The 17,201-nt window shown below is 41.9% G+C and overlaps 1 protein-coding gene across 1 annotated transcript in view; it reads left to right on the top strand.

The window, feature by feature from the left end:
* Nucleotides 1-17,201, top strand: part of LRP1 (LDL receptor related protein 1) — a 2,772,300-nt gene that overhangs the window by 2,300,295 nt on the left and 454,804 nt on the right. The gene's annotated exons all lie outside the window — the stretch shown is intronic.

Raw genomic sequence — 17,201 nt, 5'->3', positions numbered from 1 at the left:
TATCAGAAACCGAGACACATAATACTTCCATCATGATAATGTGGAGACAAAGGATTATAGGACATCTTTCATTATGGTGTTTACATCTGATAGTTTTGAATTAAAGAGCATATTAGATAAGAATTGGTCCATTTTAAGGCAAGATAGGAGCATAAGACAACATATAGATACGAGTCCTACAATAGTGTACAAGAAGGGAAGAAACCTGAAGAGTGTTTTCGAAAGTAAACATTTTCCACAAAAACATAAGGCTGGTTATATGAGTAAATGTGGGATATGTCACTTCTGTAAATTTATTAAGGAAGGGGATATGTTCAATATTAACAATATTAATATTAGAATCCATCAAAGATACAATTGCAATTCCAAGAGAGTTATATACTGTGCCATGTGTAATCATTGCTGTTGTTATTATATTGGGAAAACTTACAGAAAATTTAAAAATCGTGTTTATGAGCACTTATATGATATTAGAACAAAAAAGGAAACAAATGCCTTAAGTAAACATATACTTGAAAATGACGGGCATGTTTTCCATTTTTTGTCATTGATAGCATTCAAACTGAAATTAGAGGTGAAGCTTGGTCAATTTTATTAGGGAAAAGGGAACTTTACTGGCAGTTGCACTTAGATGCAGGCAATTGGCCAGGGCTGAATGAAAACATCTTCATAAGCTCCCTATTAAAACTAAAAGCATTAGAGAGATCATTTATTATTCGGTTATTCATATATAGTTATGTATTTATACATATATATATTTTATACATACAGTATTTTTATGTGTATATCCATTTCTCTACCTTCATATAGGTCCACTTCATGTTATGTACACTTTACATTTTATCTCGTGTCTTTAAGGGGGGGTGTCATTTTCAGTGTGTTTTTTGTGACATTTTTTAATTTGCCTTTAAAAAAGTACACTTTGTAGTTTTTAATTATCTGATGAAGTTCTGTGGATACTGGATGAAAGCGCTTATCACTTTTGGCTTTGGATTCAATAAATTTTTCTTTTGCTACTTGGGCTGTGATTCATTTTACATTATTACATTTGAGGAGTGAGGCCATCCAGCATCCTTGTGTGGCTTTGTTTTTTTTGCGACAGTTTGTCTTGTCTCCTGTTTCAATAATGTAAAGGCCTCGCTTGTGTTTGAGACTTTACTGAGAGGACTGGCTGGGTTTAGTCCTTCTAGAGGTAAATCTGTGTTGTGGTATTTAATGCAGCTTTCTGGACTTTTCTGAAGCTGGTGTAATTTTTGATTGGTAGGAACTTAGTTTATAGTTGATATTCCCCCCTCTACTTGCTTGGAGTGGGTGCTACCCATATTAGGGCAAGAGCCATATTGGGTGGTGTATCATTCAGGCAGACATTTGAAAATGTGTGCTGACACGTGCATAATGACAGTGAGGGCTTTTTTGTGCAAGTCCTTCACCACACCCCTGTGTTGAGGGGAGGAGCTACTCACGTTACCTCTGGGATTCACAGTGCCCTTAGCTTGGGAGCACACACTATAGTACACTTTCTGATCAGAAGCGTTGCCATCAGGTAAATCCCTCCGAGAGATTTCCACTGCAACACTACCCATCCTTCAAGGAATCATGGCTGTATATGTCCTGATCTGCTGCAACTCCCATCCTGTCAGCACCAAACACTCAAGCTGCTAATTGACCACTCTATACCATGGTGCTGGCTAGTGGAAGCTTGATCCTTTTCTAGTATTTTGTTTCTGTTAAGGACTTGAGGCATGGGAGAGGTACACCCATGGCTCCCCGCCATTCGGGGTGGTGCATCACAGCATGTTCATGCCAGTTTTCTTCTGCCTGAGTGCTTTGACCATGAGTATGTCCAGTTTGATCATAGGAATGGTCCTTGAAGTTATCTTACTGTAGACAAGGCAGTAGTTTGAATTAAGGCTTCATATTCCCCAAAGCCCAACTAATCTGATCAAGTATTCATAATTTGAGTATGCGACTTGTGTGTAAAAAAATTAATCCTAATGTATATTTATGTAGGTGTATATGGTTTACTATCAACATTTCAAAAACTTTTTTGTGAGTAATTACTTACTCTAAAAACATTATCGAAATTAGCAATAGTGACCAATCAAAATAGCTAAACAAAAAAAAAATTTCAAACTTACCTTAAGATCCAGTGATGTTCAACACATGTTTTGCAAAGGGGGCATGCCTCCCTGCACCCCCCCCCCACACCCTCTGCTACTTATATATTACAACTCCAAGATACAGTGAGGAATAGTGCTAAGTTCCCCATCCCCACCGTAGTGCGTTCTCCAGTCAATATGTCAATCTCACAACAGCGAATGCACTCACCATTATGAAACTTTGGTAAACTGACTTCCGACAATCAAATTTCCCATAACGGTATTCGAAATTTTGATAGTAAGCCCACACAAACACACACACACACCATTTGGTTTAGGGGGGGGCTGACTAGCTTTTTTGTGTCACCTAAATAAATGTTGACCAAATGATGATCAATTCAATTTATGGTTCCCATACATAAATACATATTTGTTAATATGTATATGTATTTCTTTCTCTTCTCTCTATATATATATAGGTAGCTAGGTATGCTTAAATGTATACATAGATATGGGAGACGTTATTTTGACTAAAATGCTGTGATGTTGACATCTGTTTTGTTGGCGTGCTTTGGTCAGTGGGTGTTTCAGATAGATAGTCCCTGGGGTAGGGAAATTTGCCCTTACCCCAGGAAATGGGCGATCATGGAGTTAGTCTATATAATTAGGGGGGGGTGCTAATACAAGGTTTTTAAATTTTAATTTCCCTACACTAAAGTTGATCCTCATAGCATGCACAGAAGCGTGTCTCTGTTTACAACTTTGATATTATGACTGTTTGACCTAAAAGGCTAGATGTGTGTGTGTGTGTGTGTGTGTATATGTATGTATATATGTCTGTGTGTGTGTTTGTATACATATGTATATATAAAAATGTGTGTGTTTTTCCCCACTGCCTGCCATTCATCAGGAGCATGTTGTATGATCAAGTGTAATTTCAGTGAAATGAAAAAGAGCAAATGCTTGCCGATGTTACAGTCATTGACAGTGGAGTTTGCTTCTTTCTCGGCTGTTGTGTGACCTCCAAATTTGTATATATAAGCCCAGGGGGTGTTTAAAAAAAAATTGGTGGTTTCAGTGAATGGTTTTATTTTTTTCTCTGCTCGTCAAAATTACCTTCAGTGAGTCGACATGAATTCCCATTCATCAACCCTTCCACAGTCAGTTGACTCATTTGATCCCTCCATAGGTCAAGAACCTTTTGTGAGAGTCCATCATCCAGGTAGCCATTAGGTTTTTCTATGGACATGGGTTCCTCTCCCCAGCAACCATGTTTGCTTTCTTTGTGGTCATGCCCATTCCCACACATTCCCTTTGAAGGCTAACACATAGATGTGACTGGGCAGAGCCAGATGTGTATCCCTGACCAATATGCTGTCGTAGGTGCTAGCATTGCATCAGGATTGTCCCCCCCAACACACACACACATGCGCACACACTTCAAAGATTACTGAGCAAATGTCTGTCACACCCTCCCTATCTCCAACCTGTTCCCAGCTCCACCAGTACCTCAGCCACCACTGATCAGTATTAGGTCATTTAGGTCATAATCGAGGACCTCATCTCTCTCTCTGTGTCTGCCACAAAACTGCTCAAATTAGATCTCTGAAACTTGGTGGGAGCTACAGTATCTGGTATGGGATTTCACCTATAAGGATTCAGTTCTTGATCAATGCTGACTATAGTCCTTCTGCAGGGTTCTCATCCTCACAAGAATCTCCCGGCCTTTTTAACTCTCCAGTTGAGCAATCCTTGGCGTATTCCTTAATTCAGAGCTTTTAAAGCATTCAGAGATCCCTCTCCAATTATTTTCCCATGGGATGCAGTAGGGGATGCAGTAGGAGAGGACTTTGTGAGCTGGATGGAACATCTTTTTCCCTGAGTTCTTCGAGCTCATCTTGTTATGATGCTTTGTTGTGGAAGCCATGTGGTACTTGAGGTCTGCCTTACAGTTGTCCAAGATTGTTCCTTGAGTACTTCATCATAAGGCTCCCTATTCAATCCTCCCTTGGATCCAATCTTTGTTATTGTGGTCATGGAAATCTGGTGGAACCCTTGTGCCACTGCAGCATGGGCCCAGGAGGGAGTGTATGTTGTACAGGGGCCTGACAGATGGCAATGGTACTTTACCTAAACAGCCTCAAGGCTGATTCTGCATGGTTTGTGTGGTCCTCTAGTATTCTTTGAGATCACATCTCATTCCTTCTGAGATGGAAACCCATTCCTTCCCAGATGGATGATGGGGTGGGCAGCATAAACTAATTCTGGTAGGAATGTACATTCCCCTGGCCCACAGGAAATTGGGACCATCAAATATACATCATCTGTTTTCGTAATTCTTTCTGCTGGAATATGTGCTGTCAGTTAAGGCCATTTCTGAGTGTGCAGTCAGAGCAAGTCTTACCCCGACCTTGTCCTCTGCTTTTGCAGATACAGCCATGCCTTATTTGATGGCTTATAGGAATCACAGGGAGCTCAATGCTACTGGGCCTTGCAGCTGTTGTGTCTTTCCAGTTCCCACTGTAGACAGAACCTCTCCTGTCAAGGAGAGCTAGGCCAGTCAAAAACATGGTGAGTTTATAAATACCCATTCAGTTGTCCAATTTCCATTTGAAGGAAGATAAAGCAGAGAGATACATTATCTGCAGTGGGGGTCTATTCCAGACATGAGAGGGATGCTGGGTAAAGAATCCATGTCTCCCCCTTGGTTAACTGGTCCTGCTGAAGTAGGTTTAGATCTCTTGTTCTGGTGTTTATGATACTGTTTAATTTGTGAAGGTACAGGAGATCCTGTGCTACTGGGCCCCTAATTGCTTGGAAGGAAAGTCATAGATCTCCTGTGAGGAACCTGTATGACACAGAAAAGGACAATGCTTCTAGTCTACTTGTAGCGTAGGGATCCTAAGCCCATGGTATTCTTTGTTGAGATCCTCTGGATCCTCTGGAGTCTTTCCAGCGCTTTGCTGTCTCTGGTCAAGTACATCCCAAAGGGGGTGTTGTATTTTATAATTGGCCTGGTAAATGCAGAATAGAAAGGGACAGTAACTTCTTTAGTTGTGGATGATCTTCCCTTAGCATCAACTGTACCAAATAGAAGGATTTCCTGACCGCCATTGTTACATGGTGATCCAAGGAGAGAGAATTATCAACCCATATTCCCAGATCTCTAACTATATTTTTATTTTGAAGTGGGGTTTTGTCAATGCTAAATATAGAAAGGATGTTTCATCTGCCAGATGTGACAATGTTTGTATTTATCATTTAGTTTTGTCTTATTTCCAATATACCAGGCATTTATAAGTGTAATATGTTGCTGGAGAGCTTCTGTGTCATAGGAGATTTGTCAGTAACTCTCAGTTTGCAGTAATCCCCAGACATGGTTAACTGTACGTCTTGATTTTTAGTCTGTAGGCCAGAGAAGTAAATACTAAACAAAAGCAGTCCCAGAACAGAGCCCTGCGAGACACCACTGGTCTCTTCCAAGTTCTCTGACAGTGTTCCTGCCACCCACACTCGTGTGTGTGTGTGTGTGTGTGTGTGTGTGTGTGTGTGTGTGTGTGTGTGTGTGTGTGTGTGTGTGTCTGTCTGTGCGCATGGGCGTGTGTGTGTCCTAGCCAGTTATCTGCCCATCTTGCCACATAGGGGTCTAGTTGTAACACATTTAGTTTATTGATTATGCTAGTATGGTAGATGGTGTCAAATTCCTTAGCCAACTCAAGGTAGGCTGTGTGTATAATGTAACTGCTTTCAGCAGCGTATGTTACTTTTATAAAAAAATTTGCTGGGTTCATTGCACAGGATTCTGCTTTTACAAAATCAAATTGCTACAGCTCTAGCCTTATTAGATTTTTAATGTCTATGTTAATCAAGTTTGTTATGTGTTCCATGGCCTTGCAAATGAGAGACTCTTCAGGCTGATGGTCATTTGACTGTGGTGGACACTGGTGATTGGTAGGGCAGCAAGCATGATGTTGTTCATGCAGCTGAAGTGACTGAGATTTTCCCTTCCCTTGGGATAAGGCAGAGGGCCTTCTGCTTGTTGCTGATTTTAAAAAGCAAAGGATTTTTTGAGCAGGAGTTTCAGTTCCTGCTTCATACCTTCCATGGCAGTAGGCATGTCCATTGTTGCAGTAATTACATCATCTTGGAACTTCGGCCTGACTTCCAGATGCCAGTGTATATGAGTGACATCTGCCTGCACCATTTTTAGGTTTTCTTACTGCAGTACAAATAAATAAAATAAGTAAATACAAGTGTGGATCAATGTGTGTTGTGCTACTGTTTTGTCACTCCATTGATTTCATTGTAAATATCTTGTTGTAGAAACATTCTGTTTGGTTATGTCATTCATCTTTATATCTGTTGTATATTTGTGGGCATCAGATGTAGAAGTCAGACATTAGTTTATAGATGCTTTTCATGTAGGAAGCAGATTCTACATAAGACTTCCACATCCAGTGTTTATTCCATATTGGGGCTATTCATGATATCCATACCTGCCCTCACTCTGCATGATGCAGTTTGAACACAATTTATTGCAGAGCAAAGACTCTACAAGACTATCTGAACCAAAGAAAGCCATGTGCCTTGACCAAAGCCACCAGCCTAACCTCTCCTATATGTTCCACAAAAAGAAGGGAGATACGCCCTTATAAGGAAGGATGATGATACCGATGATATCCAGTGGAAAGCTGAAGACCTTACCGATGATATCCAGTGGAAAGCTGAAGACCTTATGATATCCAGTGGAAAGCTGAAGACCTTACCGATGATATCCAGTGGAAAGCTGAAGACCTTACCAATGATATCCAGTGGAAAGCTGAAGACCTTACCAATGATATCCAGTGGAAAGCTGAAGACCTCTGTAGGCTCAAGGGTGTTTTGTCTGGTGAGGTATTTTCATAGTCTTGGGCACTGATTTGTATAGGTTGGTCCAAAGTCCTTGGTGTTGCTTCTCAGAAAACTGTCACATGATCAAATGACAACAAATCCTCCCAAGCTGAAATTCTCCAGTTGTAGGTCAGTTTGGATGCTTCTTCATAGGTGGGTGGTTCTGATACCTGTATCTTGATTTCTGAAGATCAGCACGGTACACCTCGATGTTGGTCCATGAAGGTGCCCCCACCTCTGCAATTGAGGTTGTCAGAATCTGCCAGTTTATGGGTATCTCAATGAAGGCTACCCTAGATATAGGCACAAGGTGCCCAGGTAACAGACATCTGTCACTTTGTCACATCGGAGCCGTGTGGTTCTTCATTTTTTTTCTGCACAAGCTGCCTTTCAGGATTTAATGAAGTTTTCCAAGATTTTGTACACTTTAACAACCTGCATCCATTTTCAGAGCAGGAGTCATTGTCAGGAAGCCTTAGTCTTAAGAAGTGAACCGAAGTCGTCGTCCCCCCACCCCTGGTATGGGTAGTTGTATTTTTCTAACTCACAGGTGGAGGAGTTGGCTATGTGAACTGGTATCTTCTCCCATTTATGAGTCAGACATTGAGGACATCTTATTCTCTGACTCCGCACCAGAGGATTTCTAATTTGGTGATACACTGAACTGAATGAAGAATTATTTTGAATGAGGGAGTAAGACAGCTGAAATGCCAGATGAGATACAGGGATCTCTTAGGCTTGCCTAAGCTATAACCCTTAGCAATACTCCTATTGCTGAAGCTTGCAGGATGCATTTAGTAGTGCATTCTGGGAGCCAGACTCCCAACCACCTGATCTCAGGAAACCAAGACTGACTTGTTTGTTTTGTTGCAGTTGTCTTTACAAAAGTTAATTTGCTAGTCCAAGTGTTGTGTTCATGAATGTGGGTGTGGAAAGTACTAGAGCTGCAAGCAAGAATCCATTTACCATAACAGGGAAAGTAAAATCCTGGACCACTTTGGGAAGAGCTACAGTGCCACTTGTTCTTTAAGGTTCTTAATTGCCAAACACAAATGTTGAAATAGTAGAAGACACTCCTCTGTGTAGGGCAAAGGACACATCTGAAGAGATTCCAAACAAAGCCCTGGGAGATCAGTACTAAGACTAACCACCTTCTCTTCCCCAGTAGCACAGCACTCCATAGTCTGCGGCTGTGATGCTGTTGATCCACCCTGTAGGGTGGCAGCTTCATGGGCAGTGATAAAACATGGCTGTGTGAGGATGTCATCCCTGCCTTACCATTTTAAAGCTCAAATTCTCAAAGCCCACTTGAGACGGAGTTGCTGTTTGCACAACTGCAGAACAGATATTTAAAAAGGGTTAAACTGTGTAGTCATTGAAACAACCTGTTCCTCATATGTAATAGAAGTTATCCAACAATATTTTGTTCTCCCTGGAGGTAGAACAAGTTAAAATACTTTGAGGAAAGAGAACCTAGTGCAAGAAAAAAATGACAATGGCTGCTAACAGAAGCTGGAGGACCTTGGGCCAAGAGCCCAAGAGGAACAACTGTGATGTAACAGAGCTCGTCTCTCCACCTACCCCACTCATGAATGCCCTTCACAGCACATCATCCCTTCAACTTATCTGCCTCCCCCAAACCCAGTAGAAAGACATGGGAGGTCGCATGCACATTTTTGTGACCTTGACACTTGCTGAAAAATAGCACCAAGATTATTCCTAACATGTTCTGCGTTATGTTTCTGTGATCAAATATTCAGCTTTTGGCTGTTTTTGCTATTACCTTCCTGAGTAATCATTTTTTTCCACACCGATTTGTATGTACTGTCGTGAACGTGATAGATCAGTCTTAATTAAATGGCCTAGTGATAGTAATGCATATGTTGTATTGCCAGGCCCACTTCATTTGTTAGCAAGACCATTTTCTGCCAGTTAACTTAAATTTTCTTCACAAATAAAATCAGCTCTTTTCAGTGTTCCCCAAAAGTCTTTCTCTGGTTCATAATGGAAAGCGTTCCCAGTGTACGATATTATCGAGGCTATAAACATTTAGGTAGCGTGGATTCCTTGCTCCAAGTCTGTTATATTAACCTTCCGTCTCTCTATTAATTTAGTAATCTTTTCCTTTATCTCTTTTCATATCTCCTTGGAGGAATCCTTCGATGTTATGTTGTCCTATCTCGCCTTCATTCTTACTTGGATGGGTTCGGAGTTGATTCTCGGCTCTGACTCGGCCGAATACACAGCTGGAAGTCTCAGACTTAGCTCGTGGCAAGGTAAGTATCCCATGATGTAGTGGTGCAACTCTCAAGATCTCCTTTGCCGCTTTACGACGTTGGATGTGCTCTTCTTGGCCGTGGCTGTTTTTTGTCTTTTACATTTTATTAGCTTAAACTGTTTAGGATTTATACATTAGTTAGTGTATTGTGTGCTGAGCTAGTTTAGATTTAGAGTGTAGCTTAATTTATCTCCTTTTTCTGCTGTTGTGTGCTGTTGTTTGGCGTCGTTCTTTTCCCATGCTTGCATTTGTATCCTGTAGTTAATTACTGTAGTGGCGCTTTATTAAGATACTTGTAGTGTTGTGCGTTGATTTTTTTTTCTACACTCTTAGTTAGGTAGTTTGTTACTTAGCTCATTTAAATTAGAGAGCTAATTGCCCGTTTTAGTTAGAGGGCTTGTAGCGTTAGTGTGTTCTATCTTCCTCTTTACCTGTCTAGGTCCGTTTAAGTTAGAGGTCCTAGTGCTCGTTTTGAGTCAGAGCAAAGTTAGCTTTTCTAATTATGATTCTTGGATGTGCAGTGTTTGTTAGTTTAGTGTGTGTTCATATATCTAGCAGTGTACTGAGTTTATTTGCCATTTGTAATCCTTTTGGAAACTTCTTTTCTTCCTAACATGTCTAAGGACACCAGGGAGAAAGAGCATGAGCCTTTTGGGCTTTAAAAAATGTTAGAAATGTACCCAGAAAATGTCAATTACAGACGGACATGTCATTTGTGTATATGTTTTAGGGGCTATACATCTCCAGGAGAATTGCACTTTCTGCCACTCCTTTAGTGCACGTGTGTTACAGGAGAGGAGATGAGAAACAAATTGATTGTCAAGGGGCTCTTGAAACTAAACTTTGAGGAAGCTGTACAGAGTGCTTCTTCTTCGTCCTCTTCTTCTTCTAAGAAGGACAAACCATCTAAAAGGCCATCTCCTGTCTCTTCGGCTCAGTGTGAGCCCCCAGAAAAATTGCTAAAAATTTCTAAGCCATCTACCTCCTCGGCTCCACAGGCCTTGGAACCGATGGAGGCCATCATTATTGACAAACCTGGTTCTTCGGCCCCAAGATCTTCGGAGCTGAAAGATACCCTGTCTCAGAGCCGGTCTGTTGACATTCCAGCAGTCTCCCCTACCTTGAGATCTCCCATTTTGGAGAGATCTCGTTCACCATCTCTATCCTCCAGGTCCACTAGGAGCCTATCTGATGATGGCATGGAGCGGGTGGTGCGCAGACTCTTGAAGTCACTGGTGCTAGCTAAATTGTTCTCTGCTTCGAGCAAACAGGTCTCGGAGCCTTCCAAGACTGTTACATCCACTGTTGTTCCTCCTCCGAGCCAAGCTGGATCTTCAGAGCTGGAGTGCCTGGTACCGCTTACTGTAGAACAGTCAGTTTTGGGACCCCTTTGGCGATTATGGAACCGATATCTGCTCCGACACCCTTTGTGCCATCCGGGGTGTCTGGGAGCTGAGGTTCTCTGGTCTGCCCTGGGGGGGGGGGTGGCGCTTAGACCCGAACTTCTTTGGTTCCGAGCCTACCCTTCGGTGCATCGGCTCGGGTGAACTTGGCTCCTACATCAGCCTCAGAACCGGTCTCTCTGGGGCCGGAGGTGTCCTCTGTCTCCTCAGAACTGGTGGGTTCTGCTTTCGAGCTGATGAGGAATGTGCTGTGCCCCTCTACAGCTCTACATAGGGATACTGGCATTCGTCCCCCCAAGGCACCGGCTACTGTCTCGGCACCACCCCATCCACAAGACAGCTAAGATTCACAGCCTCAGGAACCCTATTGGGCGAACCCTTCTCTTCGACGCCTCCCCAGAATACCTTTCTGAGGAGCCCCCTCGAAAGAGGACATGCAAGGTGAAGCATATAGACTCCCTTGATGAGTCCGTCACCTCAGACACTGACCTCAAGGTGCCAGAAGGGTCCCCATGGTCGTCCTGTGAAGATATCTCATCTGCAGATATCTTGGAGATCTTAAAGCAGAGAGGCGTCTGGAAAACCATCAACCCTTCTGATGAAGAGTCTGTGTACCTGAAGGCCTTTGGATCTCAACCTTCAGCTTCTTGTGTGTCTCCGCCTTTTGATGAACTAATGGACTTGGTCAGTCGAAAGGCGTGGGAGTCACCTGACACTATGGCACCAGTCCCTCAGGGGCCAAACAAGTTTTTGTCAGCCCCTACTGGGAAAGGTTTTCTCTCAAAAGTTGTACATGTAGATGCTATGGCGGTGGCAGCAGCCACCAAGAAGGAACTTTCTGAGACATCTTCATCTCTTCATTCCCTGAACAAAGATTCTCGAACGATGGACAGATATGGGAAATGTGTTTTTTCGTCAGCGACTTTTACACCGATCGCTGAACTACCTCACACACTCTACAAGGCTACAAGGAGATCTCCTGAAAGAGCTAGGAGATGCTCTACAAGGTTCATTAGTTGCAGGGGTGACTAAGAAAGTCTCCTCCCAGCTGTCCACCTTAAATTCTATCGTCAACTCCTCCATGAGACTATCTTATGCAGCGGATGTAGTGAGTAGGGAAGTGGGTGCAGGAGTTTCCTTGAGGAGACATTCCTGGATAGGCTTGTGTAATTTTGCAGAACCTTTTAAGTCTACCTTTACTAGTGCCATTTTGATGGTTTCTCACTTTTTGGTTCCAAAGTAAAAGACGCACTTACCAGATGTGAGCAAAAAGGGAAAACTCAGTCTGCCGTTGGAGTACGTTTTTCTGTACTTTCAAGACCTTACCCTAAAGGTCAGAAGAGTGGGAAAATGTGGTTCAAAAGATCCCAGGGAGCTTTCCAAGATGCACTATGTGACTCCTTCTCCAGGGACAGAGGGGAAAGCAACAATGGTAGACGTTATCCTAGAGGCAGAGGATGTCCACAAAACCAGGGTAACTGTAATTCCTTTCACGGACGTCCCTATCAGCACTCCTGAAAGGAGGCCTGCCTGCTCTACTCTGGAGGCAGTTGGGGGACGTTTGTCCTTGTACCCAGAATCCTGGCAAAGTATCACAAAAGACAAGTGGGTACAAAGCATAATATCCAGAGGATATTCCATTCCCTTTTGCCATCCTGTCCCACAGATCAGAACAATCCCAGATGTTACACCCAATCTAAGGGAGCAAGCAACTATAGAAATCAAAAAGTTGCTGGACAAAAGAGTCATCCAAGAAGTCCCCGCAGACCAAACAGGATTCGGAAGATACTCAAGATTCTTTTTGGTGCCAAAAAGAACAGGGGACTGGTGACCCATATTGGATCTCAGCAAGTTGAACGAATCTGTCAAAACGTCAAAGTTCTGAATGGTGACACTGCAGTCAATACTTCCATTCTTAGGGAAAGACTATTGGATGTGCTCAATAGACCTCCAAGATGCATACTACCACATAAAAATGGGCAGAGCATCAAGAAGTCATTTATGCTTCTGGCTGGGAGCCAGTCATTATCAGTTCCAAGCCCTGCCCTTTGGTCTCACTCCAGAGTCTTCACCAAATACATGGCAGTAGTAACGGTTCACTTGGGACATCTTGGATTACAAGTGATTCTGTATCTGGATGACTGGCTCCTAACTGCCCCCACCAAGCATCTACTCCAATGGGTCAGGGATGTGACATTGGAAATTTGTGCTCAGTTAGGCATAACAGTCAGTTTTCAAAAATCTGCCTTGTTGCCCTGTCAACATATTACCTTCATAGGTGCAAACCTAGACTCTGTTTCCGTGATGGCACATCTTCCAGCTGACAGAATTTCAGCCCTCAGACAGCAAGTACTTCACCTTCTTCCAAAGGACAAGGTAAAGGCAAAGGTAGTTCTGAAACTTCTATGGACAATGGCTTCAACCATAACACTAGTTCCTCTCACCAGGATGCATATGAGAATTCTTCAATGGCTCCTATTCTCCCAATAGTCACTTCAAGAACTTCCTGTGTCCCACATGATCAGAATAACGGAGTCATGCAAAAAGGACCTACGGTGGTAGATTCAGTTCAACCATATGACTATCGGGAGACCATTTATTCCACAACAACCTGTTGCTACAGTGCCCACAGATGCTTCCCAGATAGGGTGGAGCATTATCTGGGAAGGACAGTCCAAGGTATATGGCAAGACCATGAGTCCCACTTGCTTATCAGTGTTCTAGAGATGAGAGCAGTGCTTCTGGCATTGCAAGCATTCCACAACTCTCTTCCACTAGGGATAATTTCAATATAGTCAGACAATACGTTGGTAGTTTGGTACATAAACAAGGAGGAACCAGATCATACTCACTTTGTCGCGAGGCTCTGAGAGTTTGGCAATGGGCAATTTCTTCCCAACACTTTCTACTAGCAACACACATCCTGGGGAAATCCAACATAATAGCGGACAAGCTCAGCAGGGCAATATTAATGCCTCACGAGTAATATCTGAACTGGAACATAACGTGAGAGATTTTTCTGGAAATGGGGCCAGCCTTGCTGCAATCTTTTTGCCACTCCCATGAATGCCAAGTGCAACAGCTGCTTTGGCCTAATTCCCCCTCCGAGGGAGACTGAGAGATGCACTTGTACACAGTTGGCCCTCGGGACTTCTTTATGCCTTTCCCCTGTTTCCCCTCATATCCAAAGTCATCCAGAAAGCAAAATCCTTGGTAAGCAAGATGATTCTCATTGCCCCTTATTGGCCTCGGCAGATTTGGCTCCCCTTCCTCTGGCCTCCTCTTTGGGTTCTGGAACCAGTTCCGGACCTTCTGACACATATGTGTCATTCATCCTTCTCTCCACATCCTCAACTTGATAGCATGGCTGCCCCACTTCCCAACTTAGTCAGGCTTCAAAACTTCACTTCAGCAGTCACACACATATTGATGTCCTCTCATAAAGTTTCTACTAGAAAACTATATGCTAGCAAGTGGAAAAGATTTTATCACTGGTCCCAAAATAGGAACATTGACCCTTTTTCTGTGCCTATTCAGTCCATTTTGGAATTTCTGGCAGAACTCTTCCAGCAAGGCTCGGCTTCAGCAACTGTTAGAGTTCAGCTGGCTGCAATTTCGAATTTCCACATTGGCGACCATTCTCCTAACTTAATGTCACACAGATTGTGTAAAGCATTTTTAAGAGGCACTTCCTTATTGAGGCCTCCTTTTAAGGAACCATTTCCTCCTTGGGATTTAAGTTTTGTCCTATCTCAACTAACATTCCCACCGTTCAAGCCTCCTTCATCTTGTGACCTCAAGTTCCTTTCCTGGAAGACCATATTTCTAGTAGCTGTAACATCTGCCAGAAGAGTCTCAGAGTTGCAAGCATGATCAATCAGACCTCCATGTCTGATCTTTCATAAAGATCGGGTATTGTTACAAACTAATCCATTCTTTATGCCTAAGGTTTGCTCTCAATCCAATATCAATCAGTCCATTGAGCTCCCTGTGGTTTTCCCCAACCACAGAAACAAGGCAGAGTATAAACTCCACCAATTGGACGTGCATAGACAGCTCATATATTGTTTGCATAGAACTAAAGATTTCAGGAAATCTGATCAATTGTTCATCTCCTTCTCAGGCAAAAAAGGGTATGCCAGTATCTAAAGTCACCCTTTCTAATTGGCTCTCAGGTTGAATCACCTTCATCTATACCTCCAAAAATAGAAACTTACCATTCAGAATTAGAGGTCACTCAACCAGAGCATTAGCTACATCCTCTGCCTTTCAGGCCAGAATGTCTATGGACAGTATTTGTGCTGCAGCTTCATGGGCCAATCCTCATATGTTTATCACTCATTACAAAGTGGATTTGGGACAGGACCTCCTTTGGTTCCACTGTGCTCAAAGGTGTACTCCCATGAGCCACCTGGGAAAAAGGTGCTAGGGACACTGTCCCATCCAAGTAAGAATGAAAGTGAGGTAGGACAGCATAACACTTAACTCACCATAACGTTCCATGTTTGTTGTCCATCTTCGCCATTCATTCTTACAATCCCTCCCTCCTTTCCCTGTCCACGGACTCCTGGAGGACCTGGTGGTGATCTTCCTCTTTACATGAGATCCTTGACTCTGTTTGTTTCTCCTTGACATATATATATATATATATATATATATATATATATATACATATATATATATATATATATATATATATATATATATATACATATATATATATATATATATATATATATATATATATATATATTAGCTCGTTAGCAAGATCTGGAGAGTTGCACCACAGCATCATGGGATACCTATCTTGCCATGAGCCAAGTCTGAGACTTCCAGCTGTGTATTCTGCCGAGATGGAGCCGAGGATCGGCTCCAAGCCCATCCAAGTAAAAATGAATGGCGAGATGGACAATAAACATGGAACATTATGGTGAGTACATAACTTCTTTTTTTTGTTAGCTATTCAAATCCCCTGGTACTTCATTCTCTAGTAACCCCATAGATATAGATACTCCTCAGCCAAATCATATGTTGGGGAATAGTTTGTTTTTGTCTTGTCTTCAGTTACTGCATATTCTGAAATTTCTGTAACCTGTCGTAATTAGTTGAATAAAATATGTACATGTGTACATCTGTGTGTATGTATCATAGATACATAAATACATATATTGATGTGGCTTAGTTAGATACACTATCACATTCTTGGCAAAAATAGCCAGTTTGTCTTCTGTACTCTGGCAATCCATCCTCTAATACTTCCTTACTCTGTTTCATGCTAGTGGCATCAGATAGAAGGGAAAACATTAGAGGATAAGGGGGAACCCTTGCTTGGTGTCCCTCTCAACCCCAAATTGTAATGTTGTTTTCCAGTCTGTCTTAACTATTGCTTTTGAACTCTTATATATCTCTAGGACTACAGTGTCTCTTAGGAAACCCATTTCATTATTTACCATAAATCTATATAGACCCAGTCAAATATTTTGTCTTCTTCAAGCCTAATTAATAGTAAGGATTCCCATTTTCATTTGCTTCCTGATGTATGATGTGTGTGTCTGCCCTTTACAAACTTGCACTAATTTATATTAATAATTTCTGGTAAAAATCATGGAGAGATTGCTTGCAAAAATAGCTATAAACACATTATAACCGTGATTAAGTACAGAAATGGGACAGTATGAAAGATGATTAACTGTGGCCTTCCCCAACTTTAGAATAACTGACATAACTGCTTTCCCCTGGATTTACGGATTTTCCTTTCTTTTAATATCCTGTTAAACATTCTGTACTGTAGCTGAAGTTTTTTTTTTTTTTTAAACTTTTTCTAAGATTCTACTGGGATCCATCTGACTCTCGACTCCATTGACATACCTAGTGCTTGGGCTTTTAATTGATCCTCTGTCTCTTACCTTGTTATAGACTTTATCAATTGTTCTTACTCTCTTGGACTTATTTTTGGAATATCCAATCCAGAAAAAAATTTCTAACTTCATTAACCAGTCACTTCCTACTCTGCGCCATATACAAGTCCTTATAAAATTTATAAATAATTTGTATTTATCTCTATGTCCTTCTGTATTTTTCATGTTTTAGAGTCTCTTGTTTATGATAATTCTTACTTTCTGCTGTCTCAATTTTTGTGCTACCTGTTTCTACACCTTAGTAGTATTCTCAAATGGCCACTTATTTCCTTTCATTTGAGGCTGTCACAGTTATTCAGTTTCTGCTGCAGAGCCTGCAGTTCTAGCTGTTCTTCATCACTAAAGTTATTGGCTTTATTCTGTAGCTCCTTTGTCTTTATCAGCCTTGCTCCTCTGAGTCTCTTGTAATCATTCCATCTAACCTTTTCCATTTCCTGTACTTGCCTCCAAAAATGTAATTTAAAATCACCCCATGCTCTCCATCGCTGTCTCCTGTCTTTGCAAAAAACCTAGTTAGACTTCTAACTTCTGTATAGCTTTCTTCTTTTTATTATATTGTAAGCCAGAGGACCAAGAAATGCTAGTGTTGCAATTTACCTCATGCTTAAGTGGA

Source organism: Protopterus annectens, chromosome 9.part0 (genome assembly GCF_019279795.1).
Source record: "Protopterus annectens isolate FY-2018-M chromosome 9.part0, PAN1.0, whole genome shotgun sequence".
Taxonomy (NCBI): Eukaryota; Metazoa; Chordata; order Ceratodontiformes; family Protopteridae; genus Protopterus; species Protopterus annectens.
The sequence above is the reverse complement of the archived record's forward strand: the minus strand, read 5'-3'. Positions and strand labels throughout refer to the sequence as shown.